The 14,053-nt window shown below is 44.7% G+C and overlaps 1 long non-coding RNA gene across 1 annotated transcript in view; it reads right to left on the bottom strand.

Moving 5' to 3' along the window:
• LOC135229322 (uncharacterized) overlaps nt 1-14,053 on the bottom strand; it is a 187,361-nt gene that overhangs the window by 35,678 nt on the left and 137,630 nt on the right. The window lies entirely within an intron of this gene.

Here is a 14,053-nt window from a genome sequence, read left to right on the forward strand (position 1 = left end):
CTTCTCATAGCAACATGGTAAGGGCCTTCTGTTCAGAAAAGGGCAATTTTAACCTTCTACCCTGGGTTGGTTAAGGATACAAGGAGAAGCTTTATATATATATAAAATACAAATTATTCTAAGTATGCTTCCTCCTATAAATACCCTTCCCTTAAAAGAAGGCTGAAAAGAGTTTAAAAAGTGATGACAATTTCTCCTGTTTCACTGTTTACACTCTAAATCTGTTATGAAAATCACTTTCATAGAAAATGTCTCTCAGAGAAGTCATGTGTGATTATGAAAGTTCAGGCAAATGAGGTCATTTTCAAGTTCCAAAGGAACAATTTCATTTGGCATTCAACAAATGCCAAAAAAATTAATGTGGAGACCCTCTCTTTGCAATAGAAATTATCAGTGTATTATAGTCCTTTGAAAGACTATAGACTTCTGTTATGAAGTGCTAATATCACAGAAGATTTCCCAGAGGAGACTTGGTCTCCCACAGTGATGTTCCCCAAAGATGGAAGGTCCCCAGGGAAAAAGGAAGAACCCACAGGTCCTGCAGAGGTGGAGGACAGTGATGATGGAGAGGCTCCCAGGGACACCTGAAACCAGGGTCTTGGATCAGAGTTGAGGACCCAGTGCCCAGAGGGTTCATGTAAGTTAACTCTTTATTATCAGAAGTCTCAACCCAAGAGGAAAGTGCCACTCAAGCTAGAATATCGGAAGCTTCAGGTCCAGGAAGACTCCTTAAGAATCAGAGAGGTCTTCCTCAGCTTCCTCTGAACAGATATCTCACTCATCAAGCTACTCCAGAGAAGCAATGAGTCAAGTATGTGTATTTCACCCAAGTGTGTACAGTTAAGGGGGTAGCCGTGGTCCGGCAGACCAAAACATCCCATGCCTCCGTGGGCAAGATGCCCCCAGTCTTGAGGCCAAGTTCTCAAAGACAGCCCCATCGGCTCTGCTTCCAGTCTACACAATACCTAAGCCTCGGTCAGCATCCTGGAGTCCTGGCAAGAAGAGCCGGGCACCTCCAGGAGCATCTAGAGGAGCAGAGACAGGGGCTGGAGAGACTACAGCACCTACTGGTGCTGCTGCAGATGTGGGAGACCTGGCTACAGAGGGTACAGGCATGGCCTCAAAATGTGGGCCCTTCTGGAAAGACGTCCTTTCAGGCTCCTTTCACCCACTGCACCTGTAAAATCCTCACATGTGCCTTCCTCCCCACCCCACTCCATCCCCTTAACTGCATGGAGAGCTCCAGCCGGAGGGGGAACTGGATGGAAGAAGCCTCAGGACAGCTGACCATAGACACCAGGTCTGCTCAGAGGCTCTCTCTTGGAGAGGAAAGAACAGGCCTCATCTGGATGGTGAGCTCTTGAGGCCTTGAGGATGAGCACAGCATTAGTAGGGAAAGTGAAATGGGATTTCAGTGGGACTTGGGAGACTGAGAGGGAGCCTCTGTAAAGACAGCTCTAAGGGAAGTGTGACGGTGAAGGGGGCATTACCACGTTCTTTGTGGCAGAAGGAACCAGAGAGACAGTAGGCTGTGGGGAAACCTGCCTGCAGGTGAGCAGTGGGCATAAATCTCTAAACCAATGACAGTCAATTCCTTTCCCAGCAGTCTTCACACATAATCAATGACACTTGTTTCGTCTTTCTCTTTTCTATGGTCTAGCCTGAACTGCCCCGAGATCAGAGAACTGGAAGAGAAAAGCCTGACTGAGATGAAAGGAGCAAAAGAGAAGGCAAGGCCTCCTAAACCTGGTAAAGACAGCCAGAGTACAGATAACCAAAGGTTGAGGGTAGGAAGGGGCAGCTTGAGGCCCAGGCTCCACAGGCCCAGAAAAGCCCAAGTCCCATCCTCGATATCAAGTTCCAGGGCCTGGGAAGCCCTGGAGGTGCCAGAGGTATGTCCACCCTGGGAAATGAAACCCCAGTTGGCACAGGGAAGCCCTCAGGGGTAAGGAAGAATAGATAGGGCCTCCAGGCCAGGCACCTCCACCTGCAGGCTCTCCTACTTTTATTTCTCAGAGTGGAAGTGAGGGATCCTATAAGGGAATGGTTGGGGTTGATGGCAGCAAGGGTTCTGAAGTGGGTAAATTCTGCAGTCTCCTGATAATGAAACAGAAAGACTGAAATGCTCAGAGATACTGAGTGAGAGGGGTCTTGCATTCCCATCCCATGCAGAGGTTGCCTGGGAGGTCCACCTGTCTAAAGACCTTGTGGACAAAATCTTCTTTATCTTTAAAAGATGTATCTTTCCAGTTAACTTCCTCTATGTTGAGTCCTGAAAAAAGGCCTACAATGTATACCGTGGGTTTTCCAGTAGAGCAACAAGGGGAGGAACGTGGTAGTGGGACATCAGAGAAAGAACGGTCTAATGGTCTACGTGTTACTTAATGAATCACACATGGTGTCCAGCATTCTTCCTTACCCCGTAGACATGTACATGCAGTAGATGTTTGAACAGTGACTGCATTAATCCTGACAGAACTCTTTTTGGCCATTTCCAGGTATAGAGACCAGAAGAGGTCATTAGCTCCAAGAACAAGCAAGAAATTTGCTGAGACTTTTGTTCCGTCTCTGAGTTTGCTCTTCATCCAGTGGTGAAAGTCTCTGAATCCAGTATTGATGACAGTGTTTTGCCTATATAAAATAACAGCCAATAAAACTGTTTTAAATATATACATATATATATTTCTATGATTTTTTTTACTTTGAAAACTCTTGTATTCTTATTATAACACATTTAACAAGTCAGATTTTTATAAGAATTATAATAAGAGTCATCCCCACATGTGTAAATTTTACCTGCTTCTCCAAGGTGTCCATGTTCAAAGACACATGTGTACCTCTTCACACATTCCTGCTTGCTGGAACACATATGCATAGTCACAGGTACACACGTAGCTTTATGGTTTGTTTGCTTTTCTGGAGATTAGGTCACACTCTACCCACATGTTTCTCTGCACCATTCTTCACTTGACAATTTATCTTGGTTCCCGTAAGTCAGTAGCCATGGCAGTAACACTATCTTTTTGGTTCTTCTAACTTTTAACTCATATATAAATGGGAACATACCAAAAAAACAAAAAACCCAAACTCACTGCCAGCAAGTTGATTCCGACTCATAGCAACCCTATAGAACAGAGTAGAGCTGCCCATGGGATTTCTAAGGAGCAGCTGGTGGATTTGAACCACCAATCTTTTGGTTAGCAAGCGAGCTTTTAGCCACTGTGCCACCAGGGCAGTACACACTATCAACAGTCACATACAACTCTACAGAAATGAAAAGACATATCATCAATGCTTTTGAAGCATACTGTTTCTATATGTTTTAACTCTCCTCTGCCTGTCTTTACCGACAAGTGAATCCAAGGGAATTCACACTAAGAATCTGTTAAGTTTATCTCATTATCCTTGCTTAAACCATTAAACAGTTATAAAACTCTGCAGATTCCCTATTTAAATTACACGTTCATGAAGAAACGTGCATTTTCTTCCTGAAATAATATGATAAATTCACATTATCAAGGTTGAGCAAATCAGTGTTGTTTCCATGTCCCCGTGGTAGACATTAATTCAGCAGTCAATTAACAAAAAATGTTTTAAGAGAATTATTTAAACTGTGAATTCCTCTGAGTTTGAAAATATACCAAGTATAAATGCAACACTTTGCACTGAGTTTTTCTCCTGGAAATGAACACATTTTTCTTTCAAGTTTATTTTTCATGTCCTTTGGTACTAAGTACTTCTCTTTAAGACCTCAACTAGAAGCTGGGAAGGCTTATCTCCTGAGAAGGAACCAAAGAGATCTCACTTACTGACAGAAAGATGGGGCCAAACCAGATCTCAGGGATGACAATCCCTTTTGTAATGGGCCCAAAACTCACATGCATTATATTTGATTTCTCTGAGATCCAGGTCAGTCATGGTGCTTCCCAAACTTCATTGTGCACCCAGATCACCTAAGGATCGTGTTAAAATGATGAGTCTGAGTCAGGAGGTCTGGGTTGAGGCCCAAGAGTCTACATTTCCATCAAGGTTCCAGGTGCTACCAGTGCTGCTGGTCCCTGGATCCCAGTCTGAGGAGAGAGGTCCTAGAATATCCAAATGAAGAATTCAGATACGAGAAGATTCAGGGAATAAAGAGGAAACATCTACTTCAATTAAACTGGCCATACCTCTGAGAGAGGTGGGGATCAAAGGTACCTAGAGCAACCATCCTTCATTCCCAAACCCAACCGGGATATCAGAGCAGTAGCCAGAGCCATGGCTGGCTTCCCAGAAGATCCTTACTGTGCTCAGCCCACCAAGGTACAAAGGAGAGTAATAGGGATTGATGAAGTCAAAAGTGGCCGAGTCTACTTCTATCATAAGCACGGGTGTGAGTGTTGACCTCAATACATGCAGGCCCAACTTGTGACTCCCTCCTTCTAGACCTGGTGAGGCTCCATGACCTATGATCAGCTCTGAATTCTTCCATAGGAGACACCTCTGAGACAAATTTGATGAGAAGATCTGTGGGCTTGGGATTTTCTGATGGGGTTGGTGTCTGTTTTGGGGCACAGATTTGACATGGGGGGGCCTTTCTTTCTTTCCATGGGGCTCTCTGACCCTTGCTGACATCGGAAGATCAGATGCAGCGAGTGCCCAAAAGAGCAAAAAAGAGGGGATGTTGGTTGGGCCTGGGTGAGGGGTGTCAACCTGAATCTCAGTGGTGGGAGGGGGACATGGAGCGTTTCACGTGCATGTCTCCAGCATAAAGAGTAGTTAGGAAATCCCAGTCTACAGCTTTGGGTGCAAATGAGAGGCATGGAAAGCCCTGGAGACACCAGAGATGTGACAGTTGTGCCTCCATTATTGGGAGAAGAGACAGGAGAGAGTTTCCCTGTTCGAGCTGTCTTTCTTTGGATTCATGCACCCATTCCACAAATATTGAACTACCTAAAACATACTACACTAGAAAGTGTTCTATCTATGATTGGGGGATATATCAATGCATAAAGCACACAAAAATTCCTGTCCTCACTAAGCTTATAGTCCAGTGGAGAGACAATAGATAATAAATGTAATAAACTAGGAAATATTTATTATGTATAAGTGCTAGTAATAAAATAGGGCACAATTAGTGAAGGTGACAAAGACTTCCTCCAAAACTGATAGAGAAAGCCTTCTCCTGGAGCTGACACTGTGAATTTGGACCACCAGACTACTAGACTGTGAGAAAATAAATTTGTCTTTGTTAAAGCCATCCTCTTGTGGTATTTCTGTTGTAGCACCACTAGATGACTAAGAAAGAATTTGATACTGAGAGGATGGGGTGCTGCTCTAACAGACACTTAAAATGTGGAAGTGGTTTTGAAACTGTGAATGGACAGAGTCAGAAGGAAGTGAGGAGAACTGGTAACACCAGAGAAGGTACAGATGGTGAGAAACAGCAGCAGAGGACTAGCAGCAGCAGGGAGCCAGGAGCAGCACACCCAGGAAACCAGGGCCAGACAGTGCTGAAGTCGACCCAAGGAGTGAGAGAGCTGAGTGCCTGTGTGCTGGAGGCTTCCTAGCAGACTGGGGTGCCTCCAGGCACTTATTTGGGGAGCTACTGAGCTTTGGAACACTTGCCCCAATAGGACAGATGTGGGCATAAGGCCAGAGGGCCAAGAAGCCAAAAAGCAGAGTTTAAAGAGACAAGGAACACCGGAAGTTGAGCTGCCTTAGTCTCAAAAGGTATAGCCTTGACCTTTGGGATTTCGAAGTGGAGCCATGGCTTCTGGTGTTTCTAAGGGTTGAGTAGCCACTAAGATGGACAAGGAGAATGGTATGACTAAAGTCAAGGGAGCAGAGTTGCCATCCCAGTGGGTCAGGAAGGCAGAGCTGAAGCCCAGGGCCCTGGGGCCTCTGCTCAGAATCCGGAGAGTGTGGCCAATACCTAGAGTTCAGAGGGCTGGGCCATTGTGTAAATGGTCTCAGAGAACAGAGGATTATTTGCAAAGCCTTTAGGGCTAATGTAATGGGTTCTGTTAACTTGCTTGGTGCTTGTTATCCCTTCTATTCTTCCAGTTTCTCCATTTGTAATGGAAATATACAGCTTGCACTTGTCCTGCCACTGCATTTGAAAACAGAAAACTTATATTCTAGATTTCACAGATGAAGAGGAATGTTTGGATTTTAGACTAGGAGTTGATTTAAGACTTTTGCTGTGATATGATGGAGTAAATGCGTCTTACATGTAGCAAGGACATGCATTTGGTTGGAGGGCAAAGGGTGGAATGTCATGGATCAAAATGTGTCTTCCCAAAATATGTCTCAACTTGGTTAGGCCATAATTCCTAGTATTGTGTGATGGCCCTTCATTTTGTGATTGTAATTTTATGTTAAAGAGGATTAGGGTGGGATTGTAACCCCCTTACTAAGGTCACATCCCTGATCCAATGTAAAGGGAGTTTCTCCGGGGTATGGCCTACACCACCTTTTATTTTCAAGAGATAAAATGAAAGAGAAGTAAGCAGAGAGTTGGAGATCTCATAACACTAAGAAAGCAGTGCTGGGGTTCCTGCACAGAGAAGCTCCTAGTCCAGGGATAGATTGGTAACAAGGACCTTCCTCCAGAGATGACAGAGAGAGAAAGACTTCCACTGGAGCTGGTGCTCTGATTTTGGACTTTTAGCCTACTAGGGTATGAGAAAATAAATTTCCCTTTGTTAAAGCCATCAGCTTGTGGTATTTCTGTTACAGCAGCACTAGATGACTAAGACAGTTAAAGGTGATAAGTGCTAGTGATAAAATAGGGCAGGGCTAGGGAGCATGTGAGTGTGAATGGGAGGGAAGAGATTTTCTGGTTGCAATTTTAAAAGGGTGCTCAGGGTAACCCTTAATAAGGAAATGGATTTTGAGCAATGAATTTTAAATGGTGAGCTAATTAGTCACATCTAAATCCTAGATTCTGGGGGCCAGAGGTGGTGCTGGAATGGGCCAGGACATGGGCAGAGCTGTGAGCTCATCTCAGGGAACCATGGAGATTTCCCTCTCAATATGGCTATGCTGTGCCACCTTGAAATAGGCTATAGGATTTCAGGGCTGGCCCCAGGGAAACAGACAGGTTATCTGCCCATCTGTGCACTGCATGGGTTTTCCCTCTGATTTTCTCCTCTTGGGCAGCAGACACCCGTTTTGAGAAGCTGGGCTAAGGGAAATAAACCCCACCCTATAAGGTCACCTGTTTTTTTTATTTAACCAGAAGCAGAACCTAGGTATTCTGGTCAAAGGCATGCAGGATGCCGAGTGGGCCCAGTGGTGGTATAGACTGATCCTCTTTTCTCAGTGAGAGCTTCATAACACGTTCATTCAGGGGCCTGGCCCTGGACGGCTTCCTGTGTGGGAAGGACTATTCTGTGTGGTCTCTGTGATGATCCCTGATTACTTCTGAGGAGCTCGGGTTTATAGGCCATTTTAGGTGCCTCTGCTATAATCTGCCTTCTAGTGACTCTTCTCCATTGGGTTTTTGCTTTTTCTCTATTCACTGAGAGAGATCTTAACATATTCTGAATGCCTATCCTTACGTAGTTATGTTCATTGCAAATATCCCCGCCCGCCCCCCCCCCCCGAGTTTGTGGCATTTTTTTCCCTCCTTTTTCAGTAAGAATGAAGACTTCATTGGTTTGAAAAATACTGAATTTAAAAAGTGCCTTTCTTGCAGGATTTTCTTCTAAGAATTCCCATATTGTCTTAGTCACACTCACAGCAGAGGCCTTGGAAATGAGACATTGGGCAATATTATTTTGGACCCCAAATGAGCAGTGTTAACAGAAAAACGGGACTGAATTCCCACGTGACCAGGAACCAGCCCTGAATGCCTTCCCCAGGGAGGCATTTCAAAGACGTCTGGAGCAACGGGTGTGCCTCCCAGGGAATCATGAATGAACCTCTCCACAGGCCTGCTTTGAGGGGTCCCCACTCCCTTATGTACCAAGCTTAGCACTTAATATGTCCTCATTCTGCTTACAGTCTAGGTAAGAATTAGAATGCTTCCCTGAGGGGAAAATTCTTCATATATGCTCCATAATCAAAGCACCTCAGGACAAAGTTTAAAAGAAAAGCAAGGCACTTCCCAACAGTCCTTAACTGAGAGGGTCTTTGTGAGAATTTTGTGAGACTCAAGGAAAAAAAAAGGACACAGTAAATGCCGCCTTCTTTTCTCCTCAAGAAAAAAAAAAACTGGCGCTAAGATGTCAGGCATTCCACAATCTCCTCTTCTCGTCCCTTATCTAACTTTTCTAATAAAACTAGGAACCAGGCGATCAGCTGCTGTGAGAAGAGAACCCAGGAGTATTTCCAGTCTATGTTATGTTTCAGCTTCAGTGAAATCCTGTTTCAAGTCATTAGATTGGTGGAGGAGCTGGAAGGCTGAAACTACTGGCCCTCGGACTTGCGGGAAGGACGGAGTGTGGTGGGCAGGGCCTCCTGGGCCATCCTTTGCCCCAAGAGGCTTTGGAGGCTCCTTCATGTTAAAGCAAAGGCCTTTCAGGCCTAGCCAATAAGAGCAGCGAAAGACTTTGAAAAGGCTTTGAAAGAAGAAACAGACTCAGGAGGGGCAGGTTTGAAGCTTTTTGTCTTCAGTCAGCTTTCTGGCTTCAGGTCACCCTGGCCCCTGGCTGCCTACAGACCGGGCCTTTCTAACTCACCCACCTCTCTCTCCCTCCCAGCTTTCCCTCAGCACCATGGGCTGTGGCTTCTGCCAGTTATGATGGTGTCCTTTCAGTAGCTCCTTGCACCTTTCAGAGGGGGCAGGTGCTCAAGGTATAGAGCACAAACCCACAGTGCCCTTAAAAACCCAAGCCTACTGCAATTAAGTCAATTCCAACTCATAGAGACCCTATACGACACAGTAGAACTGCCCCACATGGTTTCCAAGGCTGTAAATCTTCACAAAAGCAGACTGCCACCTCTTCTCCCGTGGAGTGGCTGGCAGGTTTGAACCACCAAACTTTTGGCTAGCCGCTGAGCACTTTAACCACTGTGCCACCAGTGCTCCTTACAGTACCCTCTGTTGTCCTTTAGCAGAAACACTGCTGAGAGGACATGAGGCCTGACTGATCCCGAGGCTCAGATGGGGAGAACCTGAGGAGTGGGTGGGAGTATTGACTTCAGAAAATCTCAGCTTCCTCAGGGTCAGGTCCCTGGGGTCAAGCCCGAGTGTTGGAAAACTGAAGTGGTTCTGAATCTCGGTGTGTTGAATGTCTAGTACACAGGCCTGGGCAGCCCCTGGAGGATTCTCAGACCTTATTCCAGCCAGCACTCGGGAAACCCTCACGGGGTGACGAAAGCAGCAATATTCCTGGGGATCTTTATTCCAGGATCTGAACTCAGTTTGTACAGTCTTGGGAGGTGGAAGATGAGAAAGTTAGGGACCAGGGAGGGTGTCAAAAGAGGAGGCTCATTTCACATCCTTTGGATTCTTGTTTCACTCCCCCCCCCCCTTTTTTTTAGCAACTAGGGCTCCAAGCAGGCATTTATTGTTTCAAGCTCATTTTGTTAACTCTTCTTTAGTCTGAGCAGAGAACGGTCTGCTCACCACTAGTGATGAGAATTGGGGAAACAAATTCCCCAGCCCACACCAGGGCAGGCTTTGCTGCAGGAAATCCTTGCAGCTTAGCTCTGCAATCTTCTTCTGTCTCCCCCTAGACTGAGCAAAGCAGAGGGGTGTGTGGGAAACCTGCCACAGCCATTCTCAGTAGGGGCCTGCTCACAGCTGACCTCTAAAATAAAGCCTTCCATTGCATCAGGACCAGAATTACCTGAAGAGCTTCTTAGAAGTGTAGATCCCTAGATACCCCCTCCCCAAATTGCTGAGCAGCTAGGGGCCCATGAACCACTCTCTAGCACCTTCCACGGGGGTCTTCCAGGGTGGGGTCTACAGTGGCAGAGTCATGGGAGGGTGGGGGCAAAAGAACTGATAGATGTCATAGGAGCCAACAAAATGGAGGTGGGAGGAAAAGAAGAAAGAACTAGATAGGGCTGAGAAGAAAATCTAGGAAAACATGTCATTGGAAAGAAACCATCCAACTAAAATCATGGGACCTCGTCCTGGGAGTGCACAGGCTCAGGACCTCAGTGCAAAGCAGCTTCATGAAGCAACTCTCCCTGCAGCTTCTGTTGCGGAATGCCAGGCTGGTGGAAAAACAGTGCAAGAAATTCAGGCTGACAAAGGGGTCACATACAAGAGGAACTGCTGCCAGGGCTTGGCCGGTAAGCACCACTTCACCCTCCCCGTGCGGTGCTGCAGCTCTGGAAGCCTGGGGATCCCCAAAGTCTGATCGTGGCCTTCAATCTAGGGGTGAACCCTTGGGAGGACTCTTCCCAGTGCGGTGCAGGCGGTGAGTCCTGACTGGAGAGAGGGTCCACCTGACAGGGTGGCCTCTTTTGCCTGGCCTTTTCCTCCTGGAAGTGCACCCCCGGGGTTTCCCATGGACGGATTTAGAAGCCCATGTGTGATCACAACTCACTCACCCGTGCCCAGCGTCCTAGGGATACCCCACAGCTGACCGATTCGCAGCGGAAGTGCTGCGGGTCCGGCGGTGCACGTGGAGCTCCTGAAGTCCAGGTTCTGGGCCACCCCCTCCGTGACATTGGCCTCCCCCTAAATTTTAGTGGTAGCAATGAGGAGACTGGTGGGGGAGACTCAGAGGGATGAGGGCAGGGGCTGGAGCCTGGCTGGCAGGCATGTATGAGGGGAGCTGGCCCTTCGCCAGAGGCACCGGACCCAGGCTCAGGTCCTCTGCCAGCCCTGCTGGGCGCAGGACTCCGTGACGCCCTGGAGTGCTCCTCTCCCCGCGCGCAGCACCCACTGTGGTTGGCCCAACCGCCCCAACTGCCTCTCCCTGCCTTTTAGTTTCACACTGTGCGTGCGTGTGTGTGTGTGAGTGTGTGTGCGTATAACATTTTTGTGCTTTAGGTGAAAATTTACATAGTAAATTAGTTTGCCATTCAGCAATTCATACAAAAATTTTCCCCGACATTGGTTGCAATCCCCGCAATGTGTCAGCACCCTTCCCATCCCCACCCTCCTGAAAAAGGTGTCCTTTTGATGCCCACATGCAACTGGACACCACAACATACCACACACAAAGGGAATCCCAGCTGGGTTTCAGACCCAGACATAAAAACACAACTTTAAAACAATTACGATACGGTATGAAAAAGAAATTAAGTACAGACAAAAATAGAAAATAAAAGAATATTTGAAGACAGTATCCTCCCTATTTTGGACTCAGGAGCCTGTGGGCACGACACTGCTTGGGTGGCACACTGTTCATTTCTTTTCAGAAAATACAAAGTCTGAGAGGAGGGAACTGGTACCAGGAGTGGATGCAGGAAAGGACCTTTGTGGAAATGGGGAGAATCTGGGATTGATTAATGGGTTTGGATAAGGCTGAAAAGAGTGAATATCCACATAATCTTTAAAGATGGCTTTCCAGCAGCCTAGAGCACACATTGGAAACTTCTCTAATAAATTATTGCCAGAAGATTCCATGAAGCAAAATGGATTGTTGTTTTCGCTACTTGCTGTTGAGTCGAAAATGGATTAGAGTTAAAAATCTTCCTGCAAAGAAAATTACAGGCCTGGTTGGCTCTCAGCAGATTTCATGAAACATGCAAAGAACAGTTAATTTTGGCCTTAGACAGGATCCATCAAAGAATAGATGAAGATGAAACTCTCCCCAACTTGCCCACGAAGCTAAATGCAATCATGGTCGGCAAGGTCAATGTGTTTGTTATCTACTGGTGCACAACGAATTATCCCAAAACTTAACAGATGTGGGATAGACTACAAAACAGTCCATTCATTTTGATAAAATTTGCAACTAAACAAAGATAGCTATAATTACTTCTATCCCAGAATATAGTTTTGACGGTGAAAGAATAAGCCAGACATTTTAAATAACGAGGGTAACTATTAAAAGATTTTAAAACTTTTTTAATGCTGATATAATTGCAAACCTAGAGGACGAATATAAAATTGCTGGTAAAGTGGCAGGATATAGGACAAATATACCAAAATCAGTTCTATATTTCTGACCAGAAATAAGCACGCGAAAAAATGAAAATGGGAAGGATAGACCATTCTTTTTTCTCTGCTATTTGATTGTACCAAATAGTGTCAAAAACAATAAGATACTTAGGGAAATGTTTTGATAGAAACGGTAAGGAACCTATATGAAGAAAATAATCTACTGAAGTAAATAAAACAAAACCCGATTGAATGCAAAAAAATGCCTGTTCTCCCAAACGTGAAGACTTGTAAAACAAGTCAAGTGTTTCAAAACTAAGATATATATATAATGTGATTCCCATTAGAATACCAAAATAGTTGTCTGTTGAACTGAATACAGAGTAGAACTGCCACGTAGGGTTTTTTCTGAGGTGGAAGGAAGGGGGCTGTAATTTTTCCAGAAGCAGATTCCCAGGTCTTTCTCCTGTAGAGCTGCTGGGTGCGTTCGACCCGCCAACCTCTCGGTTAGCAGCCAAGTGCTTAACCATTGCACCGCCAGGGCTCCTTATACCAAAGAACAGACAATTGAAATATGAAAAAGGATAGTAAGTGCAGCCTTGTTTCATTGAATAATAGAACAAATTAATACATTATACTAAACCAAAAAACCAAACCCATGCTGTCGAGTCGATTCTGACTCATAGTGACCCTATAGGACAGGGTAGAACTGCCCCATAGTTTCCAAGGAGCGCCTGGTGGACTTGAACTGCCAACCTTTTGGTTAGCAGCCATAGCTCTTAACCACTGCGCCACCAGGGTTTATACTAGAAACTGAGAAATACACCAGTGGAACAAAATAGAAAATTCATAATAAATGGTGCTGACTCAACTGATTGTCCTTATAGAAAAGTGTGCCAAAATACTGCATTGATTTACAAATTTAATGTATAAATCAACAACAATCTTAACAGAAAATTAGGAAGTTACATGTAAGATTTTCTTAACTTATATAGGAAATCCAGAAATTATAAGAGAAAAGGTAGATGTAATTGAGCATAAAACATTTCGATTATTGAAGAGAGGAAAATAGCTTGCAAAAAAAAAAAAAGAAAGAAAAAAGAAGAGATAAACAAGCAAAAGATTTAAAAATTTGAAACGTAGATGACAAAGGACTAATAACTATTCCTACTTTAGATGAAGGAGACACAAAAATTTGGCACTTGGAAAATGAGCAATGATTTTTTTAAATAATATTTTATTATGTTTTTGGTGAAACTTTACGCAGCAAATTAGGTTCCCATCTGACAATTTCTACAAAAATCATTCAGATCTTTCACAGCGTGTCAACAGTGTCTTTAATTGTGTTCCGGTTGTTCCATTTCCAGTACTCTAGTTTCCCTGCCCCCTTATCATCTCATCTTTGCTTTAGAGTAATGGTTGACATTTTGGCTGCACATAATGGTTTTTTAATGGAGTGCCATACTGATGGATAATACCCTTTATTTTGTGTGCCAGTCTGCTATTTCGCTAAAAGATGAACTCAGGGAATAGTTTCAGTACAAGGTTTAAAGAGTATCTCAGGGATGGTTTGTATTATAAGTATATATATAGTCTCAACTGGTCCGGTAAGTCTGGACTTTTTAATAATCTGAGCTCTGTTCTTCATTTTTCTCCCACTTTTTCAGCATCTATGTATTGTGACCCTCATCAGAACTGTCGGTAATGAGCAATTACCGACCATTCAGAAAATATCCAAATCCCCAATAAAAATAATCAAAGTTTCAAAAACACTGATAGTTAAGAAAATGTCAGTCAAAATCCCAGTGAAACCGGCACAATTGAAAAGTCAACACCACTTATGGCTGGCTGGGCTGTGGGGAGAAGGATGCCCTCAGACATGGCTGGAAAGGTGCTGTCATGGATGGAATTATGTCCCCTCCAAAAGGTATATATCAATTTGTCTGGGCCATGATTCCCAGTATTGTGTAATTGTCCTCCACTTTTGATTGTAATTTTACATTAAAGAGGATTAGGGTGGGATTTTAACACCCTTACTATGATCCAGTGTAAACGGAGTTT

The sequence above is a fragment of the Loxodonta africana genome, unplaced genomic scaffold, assembly GCF_030014295.1.
Source record: "Loxodonta africana isolate mLoxAfr1 unplaced genomic scaffold, mLoxAfr1.hap2 scaffold_203, whole genome shotgun sequence".
NCBI lineage: Eukaryota > Metazoa > Chordata > Mammalia > Proboscidea > Elephantidae > Loxodonta > Loxodonta africana.